At 36.2% G+C, this 11,723-nt stretch overlaps 1 protein-coding gene across 2 annotated transcripts in view; it reads right to left on the reverse strand.

Moving 5' to 3' along the window:
* The window catches only part of LOC144972398 (neuropeptide SIFamide receptor-like), a 301,907-nt gene that overhangs the window by 37,537 nt on the left and 252,647 nt on the right, over nucleotides 1-11,723 (reverse strand). The window lies entirely within an intron of this gene.

Genomic DNA, 11,723 nt, shown 5'->3' on the forward strand with positions numbered 1-11,723 from the left:
TCTGTGTACTGTCTGGGCCAGAGTCAGACCTGTCTTGGAGATTACCAAAATTAGCGGTGACGCCTTCACAATAAAATGTATCAAAGTCATCCAGCATGAAAAAAATGTGTTAAAAGTTAATACTTTATATCTAATATGTGTCAGTGCATGACAGAATCAGTCTGAAGGTGAAAATTTTGGTTTTGCATTTTCTGAAATAAAATGCTCCCCAGAGCATTTTAATCTTTATTTGAAGTAAATCCGGTAATTTTTCATGAAGTTATGGTCAGACGTTTGGGAAAGGTATCCAGTAACTTTTCTCAAATTTCATACTTTTTCAACATGATTAGCTGTAAAAAATATTTAGAAATGAAATTAAGCATTGATATTTCCCGAAGGTGTACAAAAAGTGTTGATTTAATAATTTATGACGAGAATTCATTTTTGATAAAAATTGACATTCTAACTAAACTTGGCAATATCTCAGTTCAAACCTTTTCACCACCCAACTGATTATGTCATTCACTGTAACATATGTGACCCTTCGCTTCAAAACGGTATTAAGTCGGGTTGGTAAAGATGTTGAAAATTGAATTTAAAGCCAGAATTATCAGACTTGTGTTGAGTTTATACGATTTATTGAGGAAAATGAATACCATATTTTAGGGTGCTAATGCCATAATGTATATTTTTGATCAGTTTTAACATTAAATTCGGCTTTTAAGCTTCTGGTTCGTTCCGACATAGTACCGTTTTGAGACGATGGGTCACATATACACTTCTCAGCAGTCCCTTAGAGCCAGGATTTAACACGTTATCTTCTGTGGCTACACAACAGACAACGAAAGAGAAACACTTGCTACCCTCAGAAAAGGACTCTAATGGCAGATTAATGGCTGCCCATGACAACAGCAGCCACATAATCATTGCAGGGTCAATGAAGAGACCGTTAAAGAATAGTAGATTAAGAGAGGAGACAAACCAATATTCGAGGAAGGTCTTTTGACTAATGGCAGGTCATTAAAAATGGTATTTCGATTTGGTATTTGCTGACAAGACGTGCGTTGAATAACAAAATTATTCAACGATTGCAGAATATTTTCGCACATTTTATTGATGTGAAATTATGTGTTAAAAAGGCAGCTGATTGGTAATTATAAATAATCGTTTGGTGTCCATGAATATCAATCCAACGTTTTTAGTTTTGAGTCAAATTGTCATTTAAGCAGATGGAGAAAGATACAAATTATGGTGAATAGAAGTACTAATACCATACCATTTGGTTACAACATATCTAATAATCTTTCTTGGAAGGGTAGAATAAACGTATTCTTTCATTTATTAGTATTTATTAAATCTTTATATTTATATCGTGCCCAATAACACAACGAGCTTGCATTTTGGAATTCCGGACGTGTTCCCAATCAATGCACAAGCTTGTGAGTGCGCGATGGGAACAAAGTTCGAATTCCAAAACGCAAAAGAGTCAAATAGATTTTTAATTCTGCCCCTCAATCAACTCCGATTTCGTTATCTCTGAATAAAAAATATGTTCAAAATACTTAATTGAAACTTTTTTAGAAAATCTAATTTTAGTGAAATTTAACGCTTGATAATGTGACGTCACAAATTATTATTGGAAACGTGATATCATTACGCGTTACTATTTATGGGAGGGGTAGAGTGATAGACGTTATAACAGACTCTATTTAAAAACTTTTATAGCGATTAAGGGCAGATATAATATTATAAGATACATTGCATATCAAAGAATACAATAAAACCAGAAGCAAAAGTACTTAGTATTTGAAGGAGTTTTAAAAAAGATGTCTTTCACTCGGAGAGAAGTAAAAGAAATAAAATAAATAAAATTCCCCCAGGCGAATTTTGTCCTTAGGGTCTATTCCAAGCAAAGACCGCTTGGTTGATCCCAGGCTGCCCCTTGCGTTTGAACTTTGGAATTTGTTTGAAACATAAAACATGAGTGTCCTGTATTTAGCAGGGAAAAATGTGCGGCTATGTGGTCTAGTGGTATGACACTCGCTTTCGGATCGGAAGGTCCTGGGTTTGAGCCTCGCTCGGCGCATAGTTGAGTCCTTGGAAAAGACTCTTTACTCACATTCTCTCACCGTACTCAGGTGTAAAACGAGTACCTGGCCGTCAACAGCGGAAATAAATTGTAATATCGCCTAACAGGCGTTATGTCTCGTTTTACATGTTACGTGTTGCTGTTGGTCAGGGACCCTTTGTAAAGCGCTTTGAGCACATTTAGTGGATATTGCGCTATATAAAAGCTCTAAAAATAAATTAAATATTCTAATGTAGATAGTAAGAATGAAACTTCTATCTTGGAAACATTTTTTTGTTTGTTTTCAATTAACCGAATTTTTAAAAAAATCAAATTGCCTAAAGTTGGAGTGTCCCATGTAAGGAAATTTCTTGTTTGTTTTTATTATCTTTATTGGTTCTATGCGTTTTAATTGATCTTTTATTTAGCGCAATATCCACTAAATGTGCTCAAAGCGCTTTACAAGGGGTCAACAACAACAACACTTAACATGTAGGACTGGTCATAACACCTGTTAGGCGATATTACATTTTTTTCGGACTGAGACAACGCTGTCAACGACCAGATACTTATTATACACCTAAGTATGGTGAGAGAAAGTGAGTAAAGAGCCTTATCTAAGGACTCAACTATGCGCCGAGCAAGGCTCAAGCCCAGGACCATCCGATCTAAAAACGACCGCCATACAACAAGACCACATTTTTAATGTAGTAAAAATGAAAATTCTCTCTTGGGAAATTTATTTGGTTATCGATTAACCGAATTTATTTTATCAAATCGTCTAAACTTAGAGTGTCCCAGTTTTGGAATATTCTTAAGTTGCGACTAAAAAGTAACAAATAGTTGGTTGTTCCCTGGTGGTTCTAGGTTCCAGTCAATTGATAGTATGCGCGCGGCTAAGAAGCTCATAACATTGCCATACGGAAGTATAACGGACCAACACACAAAACTGGGTGTATCCGTGAACGTTTATAGTCAGGTTAATACATTTCAGTGAGCATTACTCATAAACGCGGATGGCAAAAAACAATAACAAATACCTAAGTGACATCATCTTCGAAATATATAGATAGAATGCGCTTGGCCAAGGAGTTCACAACATTGCCATCCGGAAGTATAACGGACCAACACACAAACTCTGTGTAACCATGAACTTTTATAGTCTGGTTAATACAGTTTAGTGAGATCTATCTATACTATCTATAGATAGTATGCAGATGACGTCACTCAGGCCTTTGTTATTGTTTTTGCCATCCGCGTTTGTGAGTTGTTCTCACTAAACTGTATTAACCAGACTATAAAAGTTCATGGTTACACAGAGTTTGTGTGTTGGTCCGTTATACTTACGGATGGCAATGTTGTGAACTCCTTGGCCAAGCGCATACTATCTATATAACAAAACAATGGCTACGGATTGACACAGTTGGGTCACGATAATAATGTGTTTTGTTTGTTTTGTTTCTGATATCGGTATCTAAGGCTGTATTAATAAAGCATGGCGTGCTATGTAATCCACAATGCTTTGATGATGCTCTCAACACGCTAATAATGAACGCCAGGAGAGTGGTGGATAGCTCAAACGGTAGAGTCACGCTCTCCCCGGCCAGGCGGAGTTGTCGTACCAGTAAGGTCGCGGGTTCGAGCTCTCTCTCCCCCCCCCCCCCGCCCCCCATAACCCCACCCCCATCGCTGACGCGAAATTTTTATTCTCTATTAGTGTCTTCTGGCACTTTCCTACTCGCTCCATTTCTTGTTTTAATATATTTTTCGATATTTTGTCTTGTTTGTTTGTTTGTTTGTTATTCTTTTTTTTTTAATTTTGTTTTATTTTCGGTTTGTTTGTTTTTTTTTTGTTTTTGTTTTTTTAATTCTTTTTTTATCTTTACCTGATCCAACGTGTACTTATTCGCGAGTCTGACAACCCAAATTGTAAAGGGCTCAATACTGCTGTGAAAATACTCTGGACGCCAATATCACTTCACTATATTATCATTACGGGACGCTATCCATTTACAAAACGCTTTAAACCCTTCAACTACCTAACTCTGGAGAGAAAAAAAAAACAAACCAAAGCCCAACAAAAACGTATTTTAAAATTTATCCAGAAAACTCGCCCTTCAAATTAATATCGATTGATTTAAATGACCTTCACCTTTGCAAAAACTCTCAAACTTGGGACCTGTCATTTAAATCGATCGATACGAAATTTAAAAGACGAAATATCTGCCAAAATTATTAAAATACGTGCTTTTCCAGAGTACGGCAATTAATCTTCTTTTAAAAAAAGTTTTAAAGATTTATTTATAATTTTTTTTTTTTTAGAAATGTCGGTCAGAATTTTAAAAACTTCAAATAATGTCGAATTAAAATGACTTCTATTTTGTCAAAAATTATCAAAGTTCAGAATCAAAAAAAATTATAAGGATTACGAATGTTATTATTGTACAAGGTGAGTGTAATTTGTGTTCATCGATATTTTGAATTAAAAAAAAAAAGATGAGACCCAGACACACATCTTTGCAGGTCTGGTAACCAAACATGGACCAAACAAATTATGGACTTTTTTTGAAAACAATGGTGTCATGGACATTATTTCCCCGTAGTTTTAGAGTATTTTCACAGCAGTATTGAGCCCTTTATAATTTGGCTTGTCAGATTCGCGAATAAGTACACGTTGGATCAGGTAAAGATAAAAAAAAGAATTTAAAAAAAAAACAAAAAAAAAAAAAAAAAACAAACAAACAAACCGAAAATAAAACAAAATTAAAAAAAAAAGAATAACAAACAATTAAACAAACAAGACAAAATATAGAAAAATATATTAAAACAAAAACAAAAGAAACCGACCCCTCCCCCACCCCCGCCCCAGGGCCCTCTTACAAAAAACAAAAACAAATGCAACAAAAGAAAACCCCAGCAAAACAGGAAAACAAGAAACAGACAAACAACAAAACAAAATAAAAGACAACTAAAATTTCTTTTTTTTTTCTCCGGTGTAGCACAAACAGCTCGTCGTCTGTATAATTATAATATTTCTATAATTGGTAACGAATCCTGTACACGGGAGAGGAAAAAAATAAAGATATAAAGAAAATTTAAAAAAAAACCAAAGAATAAAAAAGAAAACAGCCCGTCCTTTTTATTCACCTACGCTTCTCATCATCCTCCACCCTCCCCCCCCCCCCCCCCCCCCCAAAAAAAAAAAAAAAAAAAAGAAAACACTACGTGACAATTAGAATATTTTGTGAAAAAAAAAACAACAGAATCTTTTTCGTTATCCTCCAAAAGTATCGTTTCTAAAAAGGTAGGACGGACGATTCCAGCATAATCCGATTATCAGTTTCTTTCTTTCTTCTTTTTTTTTTTGGTTTGTTTTCGTTTCGTTACTTTTTTTGTTTTGTTTTTTTTTTTTTTGTTCGAAGGTCTGAAATGAATCTTTAAGGGTCCCGATAACTCGATTGGTAGAGCATTCGCTTCACTCGCAAAGGGACCGAGATCGATCCCGGGTGCAGTCGTGATTTTTTCTGAATTCCCCCCCCCCTCCCACTCATGACCCCCCAGCAGTGATTAGTTACCACCCCCCTAACCCCCTTCAAAACAACCCCCCCCCCCCCCCTACAAAAAAAAAAAAAAAAAAAAAAAAAACAACCAACAAAAAAAAAAAAAAAAAGAAAAAAGAAAAAGAAAAAGAAAACAACAAAACATAATAAAAGATAACTATTTCTTTTTTCGTCGCTGTAGTCCAAACCACTGGTGGTCTCTATATATTTCTATAATTTCTGTACACGGTAGAGGAAAAAAAAGTATTTAAAAAAGAGCAAATAATTAAAAACACCCCGTCCTCTTTACTCACCTCGGCTTCTCATCCCCCCCCCCCCCCTCCACCCCCACACCCACTACGTGACAATTAGTATTGTTGGTTAAGAGGATTTTTTTTCAATTTGTGAAAAAATTACAGAATATTTACCCTAACCGTCCAAAAGAATCGTTTCTTAAACGGTATTGAGGTCCGGTGAGGTTTTTATAGGGCAACATCCACTAAACGTACTCAAACCGCTTTACAAGGGGTCTCTGGCCAACTGCAACACGAAACAGGATATTACAATTTTTTTCGGACAGAGACAACACTGTAAACCGAATTTTACTCATTTTTCATCTGAGTACGATGAAAGAATGTAAGTAAAGATCCTTTCCCAAGGACTCAACTATGCGCCGAGCGAGGCTCTAACCCAAGACCTTCCGCTCCGAAAGCGAGAGTCATACCACAAAGCCACATAGCCGCACAGAAGCGCTATGGGCAAAAAGTGTTTTATGATAATATATTATACGGACATGTTAAAAGCCATTCCCAGCTCGTCAATTTTATGACATTCAATCAAAAGTTGACACACGATCAATGATGGAAAATGTGACCCATCGTCTCAAAACGGTATAATGTCGAAACGAACCAGATGCTTAAAAGCCGAATTTAATGTTAAAACTGGTCAAAAATATAAATTGTGGCATTAGCACCCTAAAATATGGTATCTGTTCTCCTCAATAAATCGTATAAACTCAACACAAGTCTGATATTTCTGGCTATAAATTCAATTTTCAACATCTTTACCAACCCGACTTAATACCGTTTTGAGGCGAAGGGTCACAAATGATTTGCAACCAAGCACCACAAGATGCAAACCACCTCGTACTAGATTGCCCAGAGACATAACTGGAAGGGGGATTTGAAACCATCAACAAATGTGGCGATGACATCCGAACCTGGATTGATACCTTGAACATAGAAGTGTAGCCGAACGATACTCCTACTCGTTTTTTAAAAAGTAATCCTTCAGACGCCTTAATCAAGCCCATGGAGCCGGAGTTTATCCGTGTTTCTATAGCGTGAAATGGGCAATATCAATTGCTTGCTACCCTTCGGACAGGACGCAAGTCTATCACAAAGTACTCTCCGCCAGATCTAACAGACCAAATCACTGCTGGGTGGATAGGGGGGGGGGGGGTCAGAAAAAAACCCAATATTTTATCGCCAGGTTCTAAACGCTGAACGTCTAGAAAAAATAAACGCAACCCCCCCCCCCCAAAAAAAAAAAAAAACAAAACAAAAAAAAAAACAACAACAAAAAAAAAACAAACAAAAAACAAAAAAAAAAAACAAAACAAAAAAAAAAATACAAACAAAAGAACTTGAATTTTAAAATAGCGCAAAATCCACTAAACTTAATCAAAGCGCTTTACAAAGGGTCCCTGCACCACAGCAATGTGTAACATATGTGACCCTTCGCCTCAAAACGGTATTAAGTCGGGTTGGTAATGATGTTGAAAATTGAATTTATAGCCAGAAATATCAGACTTGTGTTGAGTATATACGATTTATTGAGGAGAACAGATACCATATTTTAGGGTGCTAATGCCACAATTTATATTTTTGACCAGTTTAACATTAAATTCGGCTTTTAAGCATCTGGTTCGTTCCGACATAATACCGTTTTGAGAAGATGGGCCACATATAGACCAAGACATGACGTATGTTGTATTACATTTCTTTTTCGACAGAGACAACACACACTGTTAACGGCTATGTTTTCATTTTACACCTGAGTACGGTGAGTGAATGTGAGTAAAGAGTATTTTCCAAGGACTCGATTATGCGACGAGCGAGGCTCGAACCCAGGACCTTCCGATCCAAAAGCGAGTGTCATACCACTAGACCACGTAAACTTATCAAAGAGAACAAAGGCAAAAAAAAATATCTAGAAAAAAAGAAAAACAAAGCAAAAACTAAATAATGGAAAACCGGTGTACCACGCGAGAATGACTCTACCAAAAAAAAAGACTCTAGAGGTAAATTGGCGTACGCGAGGCACACTCTAGAGTTAGTCTCGCGTACGCCAAGTTAACTCTAGAGTTTTTTTTTGGCGATGGAGTCATTCTGGCGTGCTACACCGGCAAGAAAGGAAAATGGCGCCAATAGTCCGAATGCTAACGGCGATAAACATCTCGTTAGAATTTTAGATACCCCCCCCCCCCCCTTTCCAAAAAAAAAAAAAAAACAAAAACAAAAAAAAAAAAAACCAAAAAAAAAAAAATAAAACAAAACAAAACAAAACAAAAAAAATGTTTTAAAATTTTAAAAAATTAAATAAATAAATAAAAAAAAAAAAACCTAAAAAACAAAACAAACTTCATCATTAAAACCTGAAGATTAGAAGTTGGATAGAGACGGCACAAAACAAATAAATGGCTACCCGGTCCCAGCACTCAAATGTCTAAGCACCATCGATCTCCCGAGTGAAATGGGCTCCCATCGTTCGTGGTGACAGCTTTAACAATGAATCAAAGATTTAGTTCATTAAATCACCCCGGCGTGCGTGGTGTCCGTAGCAAAACACAGTGGGCGGTTGCTCAATGGATAAGATTGATTTTCTAACTACTCCAACATTGTATGGCTATGTCTACACTTTCCCAGTATAAATGTAAACATTTTTTTATCTGCGCGGGTCATTATTCATGGAAAATGCTGATTAAAAAAAAAAAATTCTTCTCAAATTTAAAATTTAAAAATACGAAAAAGATTTAAATAAATAAATTATCGTTGTGGGCCGACGTCTATACATAAACAGGTCTGGCATCCGAATGCAATTATGGGCCTAGTTTAAGTTTGTTGTTCATGGGCATTATTTTGCGTCATTTTTAGAAAAAAGATTTCCATTACAACAATGAGCGCATACTGAATTGGGTTCTCAGACCTAGAAATAAGTGCACGTCGTTGTGGGCACAAAAATATTTGTCATTACAAAAAAATACACAATGTCAAAATAATAAAATTGGTTCATTGTATTTTTTCGTTTTACGTTTCTTCTTTCTTTGTATAGATAGATCGCAGTTGACGTCACTCCGGTCTTTGTTATTGTTTTTTGCCATCCGCGTTTGTGAGTAATTCTCACTGAACAAAATTAACCTGACTATAAGCGTTCGTGGATACACACAGTTTTGTGTGTTGGTCCGTTATACTTCCGGTGCAATGGGTATTTTAGCGTCAAGAGATTTCCATTCAAATGTACCCATATCTGTGGGTCTCAACTCGAAATTAAAGTGAACGTCGTTGTGGGCACAAAATTGTCAATCAAAAAAATCACATGTCAAATTATTGTTCGATGGCGTCTGTCTCTTCTCTTGTTAGTGATGCAGTTGAGCCTCAGGTGTACGTTATGTAAAGCCCTTTGAGCATGTTTAGTGGATATTGCCCAACATAAAAGCTCCAGTTGTCTTTTCTAAATTGATTTCATTCTATCTTTATTTAGAACTTCTTAATTATTTTGGAAACATTGACACCCCACATCATAATATCACCCCCCCCCCTCCCCCCGCCCCCAAATAAATTTTAAAAATCCGGACTTGGTCAAATAAAATCAACTCAGAATGAATGACTACTCGTTAAAAAGATCGTACTTGGCAAGATACCGAGACATCTAATTCCGATGATCACAGGAGGGAGCACACAGTGTTCGTTTCCCGTGTCAAAAAGTCAAACTGAATGAAGCCTTGCACAGTTTCGACCGCGAGGTGAACGGGTATCGGGTACTGATAAGTATGTACTTGTATCCGATTTAATCTTAGTAATCGCCCAGCAATCCCACATGTCTAGACAGAATCGGGAGCTTATATTCTAAGCCTAATATAGTTAAATTTAACCTTCAATTTGATTTTTTAACTCACTCAATCCTAGAGATTTTTGCTACTTTTAAAAATTAGATTTTTTAAAAAATGAGTATGTACATAGATAGTTTTATTCAACTACCACTAACATGCAAAAACCTATAAACAATGACTTTGATACTAGGCCTACAATTTGTCTCAGAAAATTGTAATAAATAGGCATGGGGTAAAAGTAACCCTGGTAAACTACGGATATAGTCGGTGTTAGGGTTGATTGGGTTAAACCAAGGGACATTTTAATTTGGTAATATATTTTCATGAAATTTTGTTGCCTGAAGCTCGAAGGAAAAAAAAAAAAACAACAAAATAATTAAATAGTAAGCTTAAATTTATTAGACGAAGACAGATACTGCGGACGTTTCGGGTTACCCTTTTATCAAAAAACACGATGAATGAAACCCTAAGAACGAACGATATTCGTGTGAATATCATTCACACATTTCTCATTCATCCTTAGTAATTTATTCATCGTGTTTTGTTAATAAAGGGGAAACCCGAAACGTCCACAGTATCTGTATTCGTCTAATAAATTTAAGCTTACAATTCAGTGTCTTTGCACACAACTAAAGTGTTGACAAAACAAAATTAAAATACAAACTAGCCAAACTGGATCACTCTCCTACAAACAAAAAAACGTGAGCTTTTATATAGAGCAATATCCACTAGACGTGCTCAAAAGCGCATTACAAATAATGGTCCCTGACCAATAGCAACACGTAACATGTAGACCGAGACATGACGCCTGTTAGGCGAGATTACAATATATTTGTTTTCAGACAGAGACAAACGATGTTGACGGTCAGATACTCAATTTACATCTGAGTACAATGAGATAATGTGAGTAAAGAGCCTTTACCAAGGACTCAACTATGCGCCGAGCGAGGCTCGAACCCAGGACCTTCCGATCCGGAAGCGAGTGTTATACCATAAGAACACTTAGACACAACTAAAGACCCGGAAAAATGTGTACAAAAACAGTACCAGAAAAGCAGAGAGAAAAATACAAGAAAATTAAAAAAACAACACCCCTTAAAAAATCAACCTGCCACGACTGGGGATCGAACCTCAGACTCCCAGGCTCCAAGGAGGTCCGAAGTTCAAGTCATTGTCTAGGCAAGTTGATTTTTTTTGGAAGGGGGGGGGGGGGTAGTTTGTTTCTTGTATTTTTCTATCTGATTAAACTGGTAGTGACACACTTTTTCAGAACTTTCTTTTATAACACGTGTGTGGACACCACTAGCCTTTACATAGTCATATAATATCACCATAAAGTCAGATTAGAGAGAGAGAGAGAGAGAGAGAGAGAGAGAGAGAGAGAGAGAGAGAGAGAAAGAAAAAGAGAGAGAAAGAGAAAGAAAGACAGAGAGATAGATAAATAGCAAGAGAGAGAAAGAAAGAAATAAAGAAAGAGAGAGAGAGAGATAGAGGAGAGACAGGGGAGAGAGAGAGAGAGAGAGAGAGAACATAATATAATATATATATATATATATATATATATATATATTATATAGAGAGAGAGAGAGAGAGAGAGAGAGAGAGAGAGAGAGAGAGACGAATGGAAGAACAATTGCACGATGGACACCATTTACCCAGATAAAAACTCTCGTAAAATGCACATTAGGCAAATAGTTTGCGGTTCTTAGATTGAGGTTCGAAACTAACAAATAACGTGTTTATCCATAAGTTATTCTTTAAGTCAGGCGATGTATTCATGTCCTTTATCAAAGCCTTGCTATTTTTTCAAGCAATCGGATAAGAATAAAAGGGAAATGAAGGCGTCTTTGATACATAAATATACATTTTGTAATTGAAAAAAAGTATAAATCTTGATTAATTTATCACTATCTATCACGTCTCCTTCGCAACCTGAGTGCTAAAATGGCCTACATTAGTCGCAAGGGTAGTAAATTTCTTGAAAAGAAAATGAAAAAAAAAGGGAAAGGAACCAAAAAAAAAAAAA

Source organism: Berghia stephanieae, chromosome 5, assembly GCF_034508935.2.
Source record: "Berghia stephanieae isolate SIO BIC M18660-M18661 chromosome 5, UCSD_Bste_1.3, whole genome shotgun sequence".
Lineage (NCBI taxonomy): Eukaryota > Metazoa > Mollusca > Gastropoda > Nudibranchia > Aeolidiidae > Berghia > Berghia stephanieae.